An 18,551-nucleotide genomic window follows, 5' to 3' on the forward strand; every position below is an offset into this window, starting at 1 on the left:
GAAACACTTCTGTTCAAAATCATTTTGATCTGCTTATTTGAAAGTGTAGGATATTTCCTTGTTGTGAAACACTTCTATTCAAAATCATTTTGATCTGCTTATTGATAGGCGTAGGATATTTCCTTGTGAAACACTTCAGTTCAAAATCATTTTGATCTGCTTATTGATAGGTGTAGGATATTTCCTTGTGAAACACTTCTGTTCAAAATCATTTTGATCTGCTTATGGAAAGGCGTAGGATATTTCCTTGTTGTTAACCACTTCTGTTCAAAATCATTTTGATCTGCTTATTGAAAGGCGTAGGATATTTCCTTGTGAAACACTTCTGTTCAAAATCATTTTGATCTGCTTATTGATAGGTGTAGGATATTTCCTTGTTGTGAAACACTTCTGTTCAAAATCATTTTGATCTGCTTATTGATAGGTGTAGGATATTTCCTTGTCAAACACTTCTGTTCAAAATCATTTTGATCTGCTTATTGAAAGGCGTAGGATATTTCCTTGTTGTGAAACACTTCTGTTCAAAATCATTTTGATCTGCTTATTGAAAGGCGTAGGATATTTCCTTGTGAAACACTTCTGTTCAAAATCATTTTGATCTGCTTATTGAAAGGTGTAGGATATTTCCTTGTTGTGAAACACTTCTGTTCAAAATCATTTTGATCTGCTTATTGATAGGCGTAGGATATTTCCTTGTGAAACACTTCTGTTCAAAATCATTTTGATCTGCTTATTGAAAGGTGTAGGATATTTCCTTGTGAAACACTTCTGTTCAAAATCATTTTGATCTGCTTATTGATAGGCGTAGGATATTTCCTTGTGAAACACTTCTGTTCAAAATCATTTTGATCTGCTTATTGAAAGGTGTAGGATATTTCCTTGTGAAACACTTCTGTTCAAAATCATTTTGATTTGTTTATTGAAAGTTGTAGGATATTTCCTTGTTGTGAAACACTTCCGTTCAAATCATTTTGATGCTTCCTTATAAGTTTTTTGTTTAACAATCAGTGAATGATAAATCAAATACATAAATATTGAATATACAAACATGCTTTCATTTTACTAGTATTATACATTGCCTAAAAAAAATTTTATGTCAAATATTTCACAATGTTTATAACTCAACCAATTAAGAAAATAGTTTGTGCAGCAATTTAAAAAGTATTTGAAGCATTCTTAACAGGTATTTGTTCAAATTTAGTCCAACATATTTCTGCAAGACTTGTAACAAGGGTTGGCGTCAATGGTTGTTGCAGATTTGTCTAATGACTAATTAGGTATTTATTTTGTGACTATGACAAAGGAGATCCCCTGTTTTTTTGTATTATAGTACATAAACATTTACTTCTTTGGTACTTTCAACCTACAATCATACAACTATTTTATATGGTCTACATGTTCTACTTCATGTTGTATGGTGCTGACCATAGGGGAACGTACATTTGAACAGTTTGTTGTATAGTGTATATCACTTAAAAGGGAACAATATTGTGTGCAATTATTTATTTGTAGACTTAATGTGCAATGTAAATTTTTGTTTGTGTGTCTATAAGTTTAGGTATTATTTAAATATGTGTCAAGACTTTGGCAGTTCATTAAATGATCATCTCAGCACAGGGTGTAGGAATGCTTTTTAAAATCAATTATTTCCTCTAGATTGTGAATAGAAATTTTTATTCTAAAAATCTTAAAACATGAAATTACTGTTTTGTATTTTGAAAATACGTTTTAAACAGTCAGAATGTAAAGAGTTTTTTAGAATATTATGGTAGATAACTTGTTGGTGTTCTCAATTTAAAAGTTATATTTTTACTTTCATACTTTGTGCATTTACCAAGGAATTGTATTGAAAAAGAAACTGACTTAATTAATATTTATCCTGCATGACTTAACTTATTGGATTTTTTCATTCCTGTTGGAAGTGTCCAAACAAAACTAGAACACCTTACTGGTGTAATTCCACCAAAATATAGTATATCACATCTGGTTTCATGTTAAAATAGCACAAAAATAAATAAATAATCTTCACAATGTTACAGTTGTATGAAATAAAACCTTCATTTCATTATAGAAAAAAACATCCATGTGTTAAACAATAATTTTGGGGTGTTTTATAGTTCTCTCTTTTTATTTGGCGTTTCTGTAAAATGTTATAGAAACACAAGAATGCTTATAAACATGAAAATGAATGTTGGGAAATGACATGTTGACTTTGCATCAGCATGGTGGTAATTTCTTACATGCAATGAAACACTTTGTGAAATGTTCACTGTAGTACAGGAAAAGACTAAACTTTATTCAGGCAAAGTATTATTTATATTTGAAACAAAGGTAAATTCTACACAATTTTTAGAAAAACTGTTAATTTAACATAATGTAAAAAACAACTTTGGTGGTATTACCCCTACAAATTTTATGTTGATTAAGTAGTACATGGTACAGCTTTTGTCAGTTTAAATTACATTTATCATGATACTTGTATTGAGAATGTATAATTGTTATATTAACAGTCATTTTATGATAACCATTAATAGTTAGTTTAAAATTCATATTTTTATCAATTAATTTTTATATATTTTGTAGAAGTGCCTGGGTTTTTAATACTTTTGTTATATTCAGTAGAAAACAAATCTACCTCAAGAAAACCGATTTGTGTCAAATTCCATTGGGAAATCCATTATTAAAGAAGAATTGAAATATACTACCTTTGAATATAAACATTGTAATAACTTTGACAAATTCAGGTAAAAGACATTTCCTTTAAATAGATATTACCTTTCAGAATAAAGTTACAGTTACCTAACTTCAGAAACTAATTAAGATTATATATTATTGCCAAAAAATATCTTCAGATAAATAATAATTTCCAAGCATGGTAAAACGAATAATAAGGCTTTTTAGAGGTAACTATTTGAAAATATGTTAGATATAGTTTTCTGAAAAGAAGATAGACTGTGATTTTGGTGGTATCATAACTTTCATTTAATTTAAAAGATTGAACAAATTATTTGTATCATTTAATGATAATAACTGATGAGGGAGATTGGTAGTAGCACCTTTTTCTGTTTATTATTTTTCATCTGACTTCAAATTTGATTATCTTTTATTTGGAATATTTCTTGAGTGCAATATAAACCAGAGTCCCCAAGCCACCTTGGAAATTAATTTGGTTTAAATTTCGACATTCAGTACCATATTTCCAAGCTATACTTGTGCAATCATTGAAATGTTTGTAATAGGCAGAATCTGTGTGCCAATTTAAAGCACAAAGTTACTGGCTATAACTTGAGCCTTTTCTGAAGTGTTAGTAAGAAAGGAATTTAGTTGTAACTTTTCCAAACTTATATGTCGTACAATTTAAATTAAATTATTGTTCATTTGTCTTTGTCCTCTAATACAATCCTAGTGGGAATTTGGAAAAAACATGGATTTTTATTGTTTCAAAAAGAGTGGAAATTGTGTATAAAATTGTGTATAAATTAATAAAAGTGCCAATTTGAAAAAAATATGTTAAATGGTTGAGCAACTTGGATCATCTTGGATCTAGCCAAGCATATTGGCAGCCAGCTATTAGTAAAACGCCTCTTAAGGAACCCAGATCTACATGTGTGCATCACATATATATATATTTTCCATCAAATTTCGGTCTGATTTCTTTCTGGAACATGTTAATAATAGGGGTTGAACTTCTTTTCGCAAACTTATTTATTATAATTTATGGATTATTCTCAAGAATTTATAGGGTTTTTGGTTTGCCATTATACCATTAGAAGTAATGAATGGAGTGTTTGTCTTTCTTGCTCACTTCTCAAACTAGATAAATATATCATGGAAGGTGACAAGCAAATTGTTTTCAATCAGTATTTTTTTTCAGTTATAACTTTTTTTTTTAAATCTTGTCCACCATATTTGTTATATGCCACATAAGGTAACTCTTTATTCTGAATATGAATGAAGTCAACAATGTAGTTATTGTTTCTGAAATAATTTGAGTTAGCCACTACTTGGGGTGTTTAGCTCCCTTGACCGACTGTGAAGCCGTTCTCACATTACATTGTTTGAGGATGTGTGTGATGATTGAAATGTGAATATAAGGGCTCATTCTTGTCAGTTATTTACTATTATTTCAATTATCAGGTTGCTTGGGGATAGAGGGGGGTTCAGATTTTTGGAAGGGAGTCCAGATGTTTACAGATATATTTTGAATTTATTCAGATAAATATATTGATGGAAAAAATTGTAAGGAATTATTCTGTTTCTATTCATAGAATTTAGTTTTTGTTTTTAAGCTTTTATGAACTTAACAGTGTATTAAGAAGTTTATGTAGCAATAACAATAAATGCTTTGAAAACAAAACTGAATAAAGAATCATAGATTGAGAGTGGAATGAATGTAGATTATCTCCCTTTGTTATCTTCCTGTGTTGTAGATAATGTAAAATGTGTTCAGCTGTGATAGTCCACAATAAAAGTGGCAGTAACCAATCAATTCAGAGTTGTTATTTGTTATGTCTTTGGATTAGAAAATGAATATTTAATTTCCCATTTATCTAAATGACAGTACAAAATGCTTTAGACTTGTTTCTACCACGTTGAACAGTTTGATGTAAGTAATATGAAAATATGCAATAGCAAGGACTGCCCATTTAAATAATTTTGTCCCTGGCTGGTTAGCTTTATTTCAGCAATCCTCTCTATACCTGGTTATTGCTCACCTGTCACTATGGGCCATGCGAGAAAATAGTCAACAGCAACTCTTTCAAAATCTTCCCCTGAAATCATTGGACTAATTTTAACAAAACTTAGGCTGAACATTCTTATGTTATCTAGCATGTCTAGTATTGATCAACTTAAATTTTGAATAGATATACTTGCATATATATTTTGTGTAAATAAAAATTTCAAAATATTACTCTATTATTTAAATATGAAGGTAAGACAGTTGAAAAGAAATTTTCAAAATATTTCACAAGTATCTTATGTTTGTGGGAGAAGTTGAATAAAATTTGCACGCTGTGATAATGGATGTCAAATTTGATTTCCCACACTTTTTCAAATATACAAAGAACTCTTGGTAAGACGGACAATTACATGAACCTACATCTAACAACACAATGCAGGGCTAACCAAGGATCTGTTCTGGATTAAAAGGGTACAATTAAATGTATATTCTAGTAACACTATACTGGGCAACTAGGATGAAGTTGTTGATTTCTTGTCTGTCAGTTATCTTTTCCTAATTACCAAATGCAATATGCTCCCTAGTGTAAACAGTCACTCTTTTCCAGAGTGAAATCATTTATAGTGTTGCTAGAATATAGACTCCGGTAATTGTTTGTCCCCTTGCTATCCAGATTATATCTTTGGTTGTTCCCTAAATTGAGAAATTTTTGTTCAAAACACATACATTTCAAGAAACCCTTGGTTATAGATACATGCAACTTCTCCCTGTCATTTTTAAAAAGTCGCTTCTCCCTACAATTCTGAATTACTAAGCCTTGTTATAAGGTTTGGTTTCATCAAGAAAAGTCGTCATTGATTTTAGGTTCACAATGCATAATGAAAGAAATGTTGACTCCCTCAGTGCTCACAAGCTCTTTTTTTATAGTAGGAATGCATTTTTGGAAAGTTTGGAACTATTATACAAAGTCTTTCCTAAGGCATCGGCCTCCCAAACAAGAAGTAGCACAGGTTAGCTACTAAATCTACAAAATGTATACACACTGAAATCCAGTTCCCTATACTTCTCCTGTCTGTACATATGCACATATGAACTGAAAAATTAGGCTTATATCTATTGAGCAGTTCATTCAAGTATGTATGTCATTTAGTTTTGTCAATTTGCAGGCTATTTTTGTCATTTTAATTAGGACGTAAGAGTAATGATACAATACCAGTATGATTGACAACTGCCATGATCACCAAACAATCAAGACAAGGTGGGACCTTAATTACAATGTTCCACCTCCTTAAATTCCAATCGTATTGACCAAATTACTAATCAACCTCAGTCTTACATGATTAAACAAACCCATTCATTATACATTCAGGTACACAAATAATTAACCTCATTATTGAATACACAAATACATTTGATATATAGAAACAATATTTATTCAGTGCATATTACTTTTGATCTAAACTACCGGTACACAAAGTGATTCTGTAACTTATATCTAAAAGATAAATGATTAAGGACTAACTATCTTTTTTTTTTAAAAGAAAAGACAAAATATGAAATATAAATATAAAAAAGGTATTTAAGCAAGGTCTATATTTTACTTGATAAATCTATGCATTCGTCTGTAATTAATAATTTAGGTAACACTTATCTGTGATTGGCTTGAAACAGTAAGTAAAATTTCAAACATATATTGATCAAACCAAATTTTTGTTTTTGTTTAATCCACATCAAATGCATGTCTATTAACAATTTTAATCACTTGACTACAAGTGTATTTTTGCAATTTTCAATAAAATAAGTTTTTTTAATGTATATGTAGAAAAAGTACATTTTCAATGCCGTTTTCTGGAAAATTTTAAATTATAAATTGAATCAAAATACAGTCTACAACTTTTAATCTTAAGGGTCATATTAAAGGAGAAAAATAGTATACAATTTAAAAGAAATTGTTGTGCAAATAAAGGGACCCACTGCCATTGATTTACATATTATCTACTTAGATAGTGCTTATCCTTCTAAAGACCTGCAATTAATGCAAATAAACTCATCATAGATACCAGGATTGAAATTTTGTATTTGCGCCAGACGCAAATACAAATTTAACCAAACTTGGCCACAGTTATCATTGGGGTATCTAGTTTAAAAATTTGTCCGATGACCCCGTCTGCCAACCAAGATGGCCTACATGGCTAAAAATAGAACATAGGGGTAAAATGTAAGTGTTGTCTATTATTTCGAAAGCCGCTATAAATAGAGGTAACCTGACAGGGGCAGAAATGTTCAGAATTTGACCTCTCCCTATTGTTTAAAACTGTCAGACGACTTATAGGAGTTATTGCCCTTAAAATGACAAATGTTTGACTATTATCTTGAAAACTATAATAGATAAAGAGAAACTTTAAATTGCAAAATGATCAGCAAGATAAGTTCTACAAATAAGTCGCATGGTCGAAATCGGCAGTCGACTCCTTCTTAGAGTTATTGTCCTTTGATGATGATTTTTACCAATTCTTTGCGTTTTTGCCCTGTATCTTAAAAATTATAATAGATAGATAGAAACTTGAATAGGCAAAAATGATCAGCAAGACAAGATCTACAATTAAGATAATATGGAGGAAATCGTCCGACGACACTTTATTGGAGTAATTGCCCTTTTATGACGATTCTTACCATTTTTTTGCGTTTTGCCTTATATGATAAAAATTATAATAGATAAATAGACACTTAAAATCACAAAAATGATCGGCAAGGCAAGATCTACTAACAAGTCAAATGTCGCCGATATAGTTAGTAGACAATCACTCTTCATAGGAGTGATTGCCCTTAGATGAGGATTTTTTATCCACTTTTGTGTTTTGAGCAAAAACTAAAGAAGATAGAGAGAAGCTAAACAGACTATATGATTAGCAATAAAAGATCAACAACACAGAGTTTTTTGTCACGAATTCTATTCTCGTCTACAATGTTAGAGGATGTCCTTTGTTGAATATGCACATAGAACAAGGTGAGAGACACAGACATTTTAGAGCCTCTGGTTTGTTATCAAAATGACGTGCAGATATATGAAATTCGAGTCATAATTTTCTCAGCAATTTATACAAGTCATTCCTCTTCGATATAAGTTGAAGTATAACAGGTGAGTAATTGCTCACAGTAGATCTTTTTTCAACCCAACGAATGAACCTTATGGTATCTAGTATTGTTGAATAGTAGTCTCAGCTAGGACATATGTGTTGGTGTAATAGTCCCAGTTCTCAGTCAGAATTAAGGTTGTCTTTTTTTGTCCCCAATAACCAACACGACCACCTTCCCTAAAAAGTGACAACGGTGAAATGCAATAAAATGTAAACAGAAAGAGAAAGTCTGGCAGGTGAAGAAATGCTCTGAATGTCGACGTCAGTTCAATACCAGCAAATTATTCTTATTATAATTCCTTATCAAAATTGTTGCCCCTATGAAGGATTTTTTAAATCTATTTTAGCATTTTGCTATTATCTTGAAAACCGGGTCGATAATGCTCCTGAAAGACTGCTAGGTCCCGAGGATATAATTAGCTGAATAGTCTATGCTGTGGTAATAACATGATTTATACCATACCTTTCTTAAATTCCTGTTGAAATAATGTTGATGAAGTAAGGTTCTCGGGAAAACATTATCTTAGATGGTTTTTAAAGGAATTGCCTTTATTGGCATGATGTACATGTCATTTTTTTTTACCTAGCTGAAATAGAGCGTACAAGTTTTTCATTCATTAGTTGTTTCAAGATCGAGTAAAAGAATGCTTTTGCTTGATTTCATATAAAAAAATTAAGTTAATTCGATTGAACATTCCTTAAACGCAATTTTTAATGGATTGTAAATATTTTAAATCGCTTCGCTTAGAAAATGATCCGCGAACAGTTAAGTATATAACAGGCTTAGTTTCCGGGCTCAGTGATACCGTAAATTGTTTGTGTTGTATTAAAGTGCAGTCTCTTTTTAAGCTTCATGTGGACCATTTGGCTAAAATGGCTGTGTTTACACCCGAAGATTTACTCTTGAGTGCAGACATACCTTTGCATCTAGAAATTTTTAAAGCACGACATGCCATATATAGAATTCAAAAGCAATTTATGTTTCAGAAAATTTAGGACTTAACTACATGTTACCGTGCTTTTTTTTCAGTTCCTACAAAAGGACCCAAAATACAAAAAATGTTGGGAAAGAGGTTTGAGAACTTCCCCATAGGTAATAATTGAAGTGAAGTGTTTTGATCGACATGCACAATAAAAGGACAATAGATATCTGACAACAATAGGGGATCTAACCTGTGCAACTGAGTAGACCATATCAAATGAAAATCAAGTGTTTGCTTAGTTTATCATCTTCGGCAGGGACGATAATATTAGCACAGCAAAATCCAGTTAAGTTTTGAATTTTCTGAAACATAAAACGCATTTGATCCTTATTTATCTAGGTCATGCCATGCCGTACATTTTCCAGATGCAAAGGTTTGTCTGTACTCAGAGTAAACTTTGAGGTGTAGACACAGCCATTTTAGCCAAAAAGATCCACATATCGACCCTCTTTCCAATGCAAAATCGTCTGTTTTTCCAATTTTTCCATTGATATTCGCCCATAACTTCTAAATACAGTCTACAACATCATTTTTAAAGCGTAGCAAATTGTTATGTGTTTGGATTGTTTTTGATCCGTTTGTTAAACTATTTACGCACCTCAGAATTTTGTAACTTAATGTCGTATTCATATAATTTACTGGTCCTTGGGCGAATTTTGATTCATTGTGAGCAAAGGAAAGATATATAGGTGCCGTGTTTAAGACTCAATCTAGTATAAGCCGGTCCATGTGATCCAGTGATAGTATTTTACTATTTAATGAAATCGTGCACGTACGTCACTGGTTTGACATCTCGGCAAAGAACAAATTTATATTGCATCTATTAATCAAGTTAGAATGGTAGTGCAATAGAAGCAGCGTGTCACTGTGGATGTATAATAAAGTGTTTATTCCTTTCTTATTATGACACTGCTACGCAAGGGTCAGTAGGTCTTCTATTTCTACTTCTAACAAAGAATATTTCCAGTAATCACTTGATTATGCTTGAGTTTGGAAGCTACTGTCATGCAAGTTTCTTGACAGTCGTTTTGGTGGCATCAGACGACCTTCCTTTATTATTACAACTTCAACATTTATTATTTTAAAGAGCATGGTGAGTCTTGTATCTTTTCGTCTTTGTTCAGAAGATCTTCTAAGTGATTGAGCATCTTGTTTACACTTGAGAGACCATGGTGCTTATTCATAAGATATCGTGCTGCTAGTCTCTGGGTCATTTCGAGTCGGTCAATTTCTGTTTTAAAGTATGAACCCCATTATGAACTGGCGTGTTATGTTAAATGTTTTACGAGTGTTTTAAACGCATTTTACATTACTGAAGTTAATCCAATATTCAGATTTAGTATAGGCAGCCGATTGTTCTATTGGCCTTATTACATATTGTTAATGCACTCAGAAAGACATTAATAAGTTTTAATACTTTAATAACTATAAGCAAATGTTGCACAATTGATCATTAACAGGAAGAGGACTCACTTCAACAGGAAGTGAATACTTGTAGAAACATGTAATAGAGTTATCTCTCTTTATATAGTCAAAGTAACATCAGATCAACATTCCCTCTATTTTCTTTTGTTTGATACAATTACAAGATCGTCTTAGGATTTAGACTACCCTCAGATCTTAGGGGATTATTCTGCCCCATATTAAAACATAAAACTTGCTGAATTAAAACTCCAAGATCGTCACAGGGTTTAGACTACCCTCAGATCTTAGGAGATTAATCTGCCCCATGTGACAAACATAAATGATAAAATTTTATGAATTATTTCACTATTTGAACAAAATCCTTGAACATAATTCCTGTTTGAATAACTTGCAAAAGTTCATAAGATGAAGCTTCAAATTTTGTCATGCAATTTGCTAATTGTTTATCTCCCGGACACCATTTAATATTGTCTACTTCTTTTGACGCAAATAATTCAGCTATAGTTGCAATGTCAATATTCTTAGACGCTTGTTATCTACGAGTTTAGTTGAATAAACAGCTTCAACTGCTGTCAATGTAAGCTACAATTGGTATAGTCTGATGTTTTAATCTTAAAATGTCTTCAATTATTCAACGGTGATAGAAACTAGACTCTAACCCATCTTGTAGGCTTAAAGCTTCTGCTGCAATTGTGGATCTTACTACACGTTTGATTTTGTTTGCTTGCCACGTTATCGGACAGCTATTACTTTCATTATCAACTATCCAAATTACATTTGTACTACCAGTTCCATTACTAATATTTCCCAGAGAGACGTCTGTTAAAACGACAATTTTCCATTCTTTTATATCTTTATTCATTTTTGGAAATGAAATTATTGATTTAATTTCCTGAAGACTATTACCTGTTTGACTGCTCTTATCAAATGTGTCACTGTCCCTTCTTAGTTTAGTACTCTTGTCAATCATTTCAAAAGCCATATCAGGTCTTGAAACTTGAACAGCCCAATTTATTTTGCCAATTAACTTCATGTACAAGGTTTGCTCATTTGTATTGAGGACATCTTGTTTCATAGCGGCTCTTGATGGTTCTATAATCGTGTTATCTATTTTCTTAATATATGTAGAATGATCCAGAATTATGCCATTTCTGTTCTAATGAATTTGAAATCCTACCTATGAAAAGTTTTTCTCTTCAATTTTTCTAGCAACAAATCTTGTCCTTAGTTTTCTCATAACTTCCTCAAATTGTTCATCCCCAGCATATAGAAAATCATCTACATGACAACAAATTATTCCATTTAGACGTTGGTCAGTATGTTTGACAAACACTGCAGGGTCCAAACTACATTGTGTACATCCTAAACTTAAAAGCTCTTCCCTTACATTTAAATAGAATGGTCTTGCTCCATTTTTAAGTCCATACAAGCTTTTATCTCCATATTCTTCCTTTCTTAGAATTGCTTTCTGGTTGGGGATTCAGAAAAAAACATCTCTATCTAATATCTTCCCTTGAAGAAAATCTGACTTCATATCCGTTGTTTTAACATTCCAATTCATGGTAGCAGTAATTGAAAGCAATATTTTAATCAATCCTTTTCCTACTGTCGGACTGTCTCTCTGCATGGTAAACTCTTCTTCAAAACCTCGCACAACAAGTCTTGCCTTTGTTTGATTATCTTTGGTTGTAATAACCCATCTTGTAGAAAGAGCAAATGGAGTTTTGAAAGTTCTGTTTGTTTTGTAATTTGCTCATCATCCAAAAAAGAACTATTTATCATATTTACACCAATTTTATTCTCACCACTGTCACCTGTGACCTTTTCCCACTAAACTTTATCTAAATCTACACTTTTCTGTTCTTCATCAACATCTTCTTGAACAATGTTTATTTTTCCCTGTTGTTTTTCCTGCTTTACTTTGTACAGTTGCTTTAGTCCATGTGTTTGAATTAGGCAGTTTGTACTGAATTTTGTCATTTTCTTTTAGATTAGGTTTTATTTTTGCCTGAATGTTTTCCATCTGATGAATGCTTTCTTTTGATGTTGATATCAACTCGGAAAAATAATCCTTCTTTTCTACCCGGATACTTCATTATTTTTATTGGTACCTCTGAGTTCATGATTTCCTGTTTCATTTGTATCAGGTGTTTCAATATTGTCATTTTGTTCTCGAAAATTAACATCTTTAGTTTTAGTTAATCTGTTTTGTGAAACTCTCACAATTTTCTTCCATGTCGTACAAAAATTACCTTTCCATCCTGGAAAACTACCTTTCCTGGTCCTAGCCAGCGATCTTTATCCTCTTGCTTATAAAAAAACGCTGTCACAATGATCAAATATCTGCTCTGATGCTCGTTTTTTGTCACGTAGTGCTCACCTACTGCGTTCATCTATCTCTGATTGAATGTAAGCTTTTCGAGAATCATGTAAATATTCAAATGTTTTGCAAATTCTTCACTTGAAGATCTTCCTTCTAAAGCGGGCAAAGTTTTTTTTCAAAATGTTCGGAAGATTAGGATTGAGTCCAAAAACAAGTTGATAACTACTGAATCCATTCCACATCTGTAATGCATTTCTTGCCATATTTGCCCAACAAAGTAAGCTCTGATCATTCACCTGTCTATAATCAGCTTCTAGCTGCATAAGAATTGTATCAGTAATTTCATGGATTCTCTCACATAGTCCATTTTGGAAAGGACTTTCACCAGCTGTTGTATAGACTTTAACATTCAGTATTGACGTAACCTCTTTCATTTCATCTGAGTTGAATTCACCGCCATTATCTGTTAATATAGTTCCCATAACACCAAATATTCCAATCCAATTAGTCATCATTTTCTCAATAACACCTGAAGTCTTCTTCCTATCAATAAAAACAGATACAGTGTACAGTGACCACTTGTCAATCGTGTGCAAAATCCACCGTCCATTCCACTGACTTAGGTTCATTGCCACTTTTTCATTGAATTGAGATGCCATAGGTAGGGACACTACTGGTCTTGGTGGTGTTTTTGCATATCGCTTACAAATTTCACATTGTTCCTCATTTTGTGTTCATATTCCTCTTTCCAGCATCGTTCAAAAGTGCAATTAAACGCTTCATTGGTGGGTGTGCAAATTGTCTTTGCAACTTAAGTAAGGTTGCATATCTTTTTTTTTTCGAGTCTAATTCTTGAAGTCTCACAGCACATACATCTGCGACTGGAATTTCTTCAGTTTTATCTATTGGAATGCAATAGTGGCCTGACGAAGTTAAATTCAATGACATATGTTGACCAAACATCTCTGCAGTATCATTTTCCAGGTCCATTTTCACACCAGCCTTTTTCATAGCTGTTCGAGACAATAAAAGTGGAATGTCAGAGTCTACAACATCAGTTCTTATTGTGACATCTTTACATGTGATAACTGCCGGCAGACTATACTCTCCAATTGATTTTAAATGTGTTCCTTCTCCAAATTTAAATACCTTGTTGCCATCCCCCTTCAAAATCTTCGCTTTATCTTTTCCACCTAAGGAGTCAACATAACTCCTCATCCATAATTGTCCACAAACAGTGCTACTACATGCACTATCAAGAACAGCACAGTTTCGTGCATCCATCCCAAGACGAGTGATATCCTGACGCACATATCCTGTAATCATGACCACTTCCTCTTCCTATGTTATATTTACTCTCACCTGCATATGCTCCCAGCTATGTGGACAGTTTGCCATCAAATGTCGGAAAGATCCACAAGATCTACATGTCATTAATGTGTCGTCTGCACTTTTTGGATTTACACTCTTCTTTACTGTAGAGCTGTCTTCCCTTGTCCAATTTGTTTGCCCACCCGTTGATTTTTTATTAAATACTCTACTATAGAAATTGCCTCTACCTCTTGAAAAATCTCCCTCACCATTATAATGAAATGGTTTGTGTCTATTTCTTGTATACCCTGCTGCCAGGAGGGCTTCTTCATTCTCAGCCAAAAAATGCAGGTTCAAGTTTAATGCTACCTATTGAGGCAGAGATTTTGTCTGAATCACACATTTCACCCTTAATTTTTTTAGAGATCTCTTTGCTTCATCATACAATGTTGGTTTGTTTTCATAAGTCATGCCTGTTAGAACTAACATTGTTTCTTCTTTGGTAATTTTGGCTCTTCTCAGTAGTTTAAATGCCAATATTTCGGAGGGCAACTTCATATTTTTCTATCGATTTTTCGATACTTAGTATCAAATGTTTCTACATAATCTTGAATTGATTGATTGGGGCCCTTTGAAAATATTCAAGTCTTCAAATTTTGCAAGACTGTCAGCTAAGTCATCTATTGCAAGATATTTGTCCATAAATGCAATTAGCGTGGTAATCCAGTGTTTTTCTTCAGATCATCTAAACTTATCTGATCAAACACTTTTTCTCTTATTTTGGATTCATTAGCTCCAGACAGGGATAATTCTATTACAACACCCTGTTTTTCTTATCTAACTCAGTTATGTCTTTTCTCTCCAATTTAAACTCTATTGTAATACACTCTGATGTCTTTTCTTTTCAACCACGCTCTGCTAACATTTGTAAATGCACGCAGAAAGACATCAAAAATACTTTAATAACTATTAGCACATGTTGCACAATTGATCATTAACAGAAACATGTAATAAAGTTATCTCTTTTTATACAGTCAAAGTAACATCAGATCAACACATGTTATTAACATGGTCAATCCATTTGAGTTCGGATGTGAATGTACAGCCAAGGTATTTGGCGTTTTTGACATTTCTAGACTGTGACCATGTAGATTATAGGATGTTGCAATGGTATTGTTTTCCCGGCTGATGGTAAGTACATTGCACTTGGATGGGTAGAAGGACATTTTCAATCTGATATCCCATGTTGCTAGTTTATCCAGATCTTTTTGTTGGACGTTCGAGTCCTTGTCTGATTATATAGTAGAGTGTGCTATTGTGTCGTCTGCAAATAGTCGGAAAGTAGATTTAATAGTGTTAACAAAACTTTGAATTTTTGAAATACTAAGGCTTTTCTACCTCAGGAATAGATTACCTTAGCTGTATTTGGCAAAACTTTAAGGAATTTTTGGTCCTCAATGCTCTTCAACTTCGTACTTATTTGGCCTTTTTAACTTTTTTAGATTCCAGCGTCACTGATGAGTCTTTTGTAGACAAAACGTGTGTCTGGAGCAAATACAAAATTTCAATCCTGGTATCTATGATGAGTTTATTTCCATCGGGCATGTCGTTGATGTAAAACAGGAAAAATGAAGTGCCAAGGACCCAGATTCGATCTACATCAATATGTAATGAGCCCTCTCATCCACTACTAGTACTTGTGTCCGATGCGAAAGAAAGCTAGTAATCCACCTATTGAGTCGGAGTTCCTTCAGACACTTGTCAAAAACAAGAAGATCAAAGAAGCCAGATCATTTAATTTCACATTCAGATTTATTGATGATGTTCTTTCCATTAACAATCCAAACTTTTCTGATTGGGTTCCATTAATATATCCTCCAGAACTAGAAATTAAAGAAACAACAGACACGGCTTCCTCTGCCTCATTTTTAGACTTTTACATCGAATTTGACATAAGCAGTCATCTCAGTACCAGAATCTATCACAAACGAGACGATTAATTTTTGAAATTATCAATTTCCCCCATCTTAGTAGCAATATACCAACTTCACCTGCATATGAGATATACATTTCTAAACTTATTCGGTATTCAAGAGCTTGCAGCTATTACTCAGACTTTGTAAACCGTCACCAGTGTCTGAGCAGAAAGTTGATGAACCAGGAGTATGTAAAAGAACGTTCCGTCCTTTTTCAAAAAAAGTTCATCGGAAGGAACCAAGACCTTGTTGGTAAATATTCCGTACCAACTTCACAAATAATACACGATGGCCTGGAAGTATAGATTCTAGGTACTGACGTTGTTTATCATCTTAATAACGTGTTATAGTATTCTTTTACTTGTCTTTGTGAATATTACTTTTACTGTTTAGTCTTTTTTTGGTAATATCCATTTGACGTGGCTCGGTACTTATACATCCCGTCATTGTGTTATTGTGCTATGGTACATTTTTGTATTCTTGTCTTTCATTTTTGCTAATATGCTTTGTCTATATGCCTTTTTGTGTTTCTTTCTTGATATATTTGTTTGTTTTTATAGTGATTAAGATTATAACACAATGTTGATTGCTGTACCCCTATTTTTGACATTTTTACCTATTATGTCTACTAGTCATTGTTTTGTTCACACATCGTTGTCAATATAATGGAATTTTATGCCACTGTCATACAAGTGAGAGGTTTAGCTAGCTATAAAACCAGGTTTAATCCACCATTTTCTACGTAAGAAAATGCCTGTGCCACGTCAGGAATATGAAAGTTGTTATCCATTCGTTTGATGTGTTTGAGCTTTTGATTTTGCCATTTGATAAGGGACTTTCTGTTTTGAATTTTCCTTGGAGTTCGGTGTTTTTGATATTTTACATTTTGACACTTCATCTGATTCCAACGTCAGTCTGTTTACCTACACTCATGTTGTTGGTGATGTCGTCCACAAATGCAATATAAGTAAGTTGGGTTTCACATGATCGTTAATATCGGAAGTCGAGCTGTAATGGGTAGACAATTTGGTAGCGATCTGCATGGTTCATGATGTGGCTTGTAATTATGTTGTCGTAAGTTATTTAAGTATTCCGTTTTTTGTTATGTTACGTTCCTCTGCAGAAGGATATTTACCCGAACTTTGATTGAATAGTAACCTCATAACGTTAAAATGCAATTCCAGCATGGAAGGTTGAAATCACCACCTACCACTATGAATGTATTTTCTGTTGCACTCGGGTGTTCTAGACTCTGTCCGAGTTCTTCAAGGCTTTCTTCATTTGCTGTTTTGAGGTTGTAATATGATGCAATATACATATTTTTGTTCTCAGATAGACTTATTTTAGAAAACACCATTGGTCTGCAGTTCAGGCACAGGTGTGCTTCACTGGTCTTACTTGGGACTTAAAATGTCGCCGAGGTACGTGGAGTCGACTGAATTTCAGGACCAAAAAGACACGATACACGTAACGAGTGTGTGTTTTATTTAGACAGTTCAGCAGAATGGCTTCCGACGGAAAAACCAAATCATTATTAGGAAAAACTATTGAATAGTTTGACTTTTAAACGTTAGAGCTTCATGGCCTAAGAAAAGCAAGATGACAGGATGATAGGAAATTTCCCACTATGCCATGTGATAACTATCACTGAAAATGAAGTCACCAAACTACTGAGCAACTTAAACGTACACAAAGCAGCTGGACCAGACTATATAAACCCTAAAATTTTGAAAGAAATGTCCGCTGAAATATTGTCCATCCTAACTTTAATATTTAAAAAATCATACATCACTGGAGAAGTACCATACATATAGAGATCAGTAAATGTATGTTCCGTCTTTAAGAAAGGGAAGAAATTTGAAGCGGTAAATTATAGACCCGTGTCGCTGACTTGTATTGCCTGCAAACTTATGGATCGCATTGTCACTAGAAATAGCATGACTCATGGTGATAAGCATAATAACTTGAAATGACTAAAACATGGTTTTCGGAAAGGACTGTCCTGGCTAATGGAATTCATAGACGACGTCTAAAAAAATCCGGATTTAGGTCAACGCGCAGACTGTCTAATTATGGATATCAGCAAAGCATTCGACAAAGTATCCCACAGCCTCTTAACACATACACTTGACCACCATGGAATAAATGGGAACATCAACATATGGATCCAAAATGTCCTGAGAGACCGGAAAAAGCTGTGGTCGTAAAAGGAGAATCATCAGGATTTATAGATGTAGACTATGGGGTGCTTGTTCTTATTTTCCATCAACGATATGCCACAAAACATTAGGTCGACTGTAAGATTATTTGCAGATGACATCATTGCACATCTCTCTTTTCTAAAATTGTCCGTTAATAAATTATGAAATTATTACAAACTTAGGTTTCAACTCCCTCTGGCAAAGTTGACCTTAGATGGATTTGGCTATTTTTTTTTTAGGTCCTTTTTGGTATTATAGCTCTTCAACTGTTTATGTTCTTATACATCATTGGCTTTCAAATATTCGGCTTTGAGCGTTCCTGATGAAGGTATATCCAGAAAAGCGCTTCGGACGCATGAAATTTATAACGTGTTGTTTTCATTTTTTACAGCACTGGGTCGAAACCTCTGCTGGTGGACTATTAGTCCCCGAGGGTATCATCAGCTCAGTAGCCAGTACTTCGGTACTGACATGATTTATAACAAACCTTTCTAAAATTGTCCGTTGATAAATT

At 33.2% G+C, this 18,551-nt stretch overlaps 1 protein-coding gene across 34 annotated transcripts in view; it reads left to right on the forward strand.

Annotated features, from left to right (window-relative positions):
* The window catches only part of LOC127728578 (enhancer of polycomb homolog 1-like), a 34,710-nt gene extending 30,221 nt beyond the window's left edge, over positions 1-4,489 (forward strand). The window contains exons 15-18 of one of the 34 annotated variants that reach the window (XM_052236083.1): positions 109-424; positions 487-613; positions 679-740; positions 803-4,489. The gene's annotated coding sequence lies outside the window, so the exon portion shown is untranslated. Of the gene's footprint in view, positions 1-108 lie in introns of all 34 variants that reach the window. The other 33 variants (XM_052236090.1, XM_052236071.1, XM_052236081.1 and 30 more) reach the window with 33 other exon arrangements.
* The last annotated feature ends 14,062 nt before the right edge of the window (positions 4,490-18,551 follow it).

Source organism: Mytilus californianus, unplaced genomic scaffold (assembly GCF_021869535.1).
Source record: "Mytilus californianus isolate M0D057914Y unplaced genomic scaffold, xbMytCali1.0.p SCAF_2, whole genome shotgun sequence".
NCBI classification, from domain to species: Eukaryota; Metazoa; Mollusca; class Bivalvia; order Mytilida; family Mytilidae; genus Mytilus; species Mytilus californianus.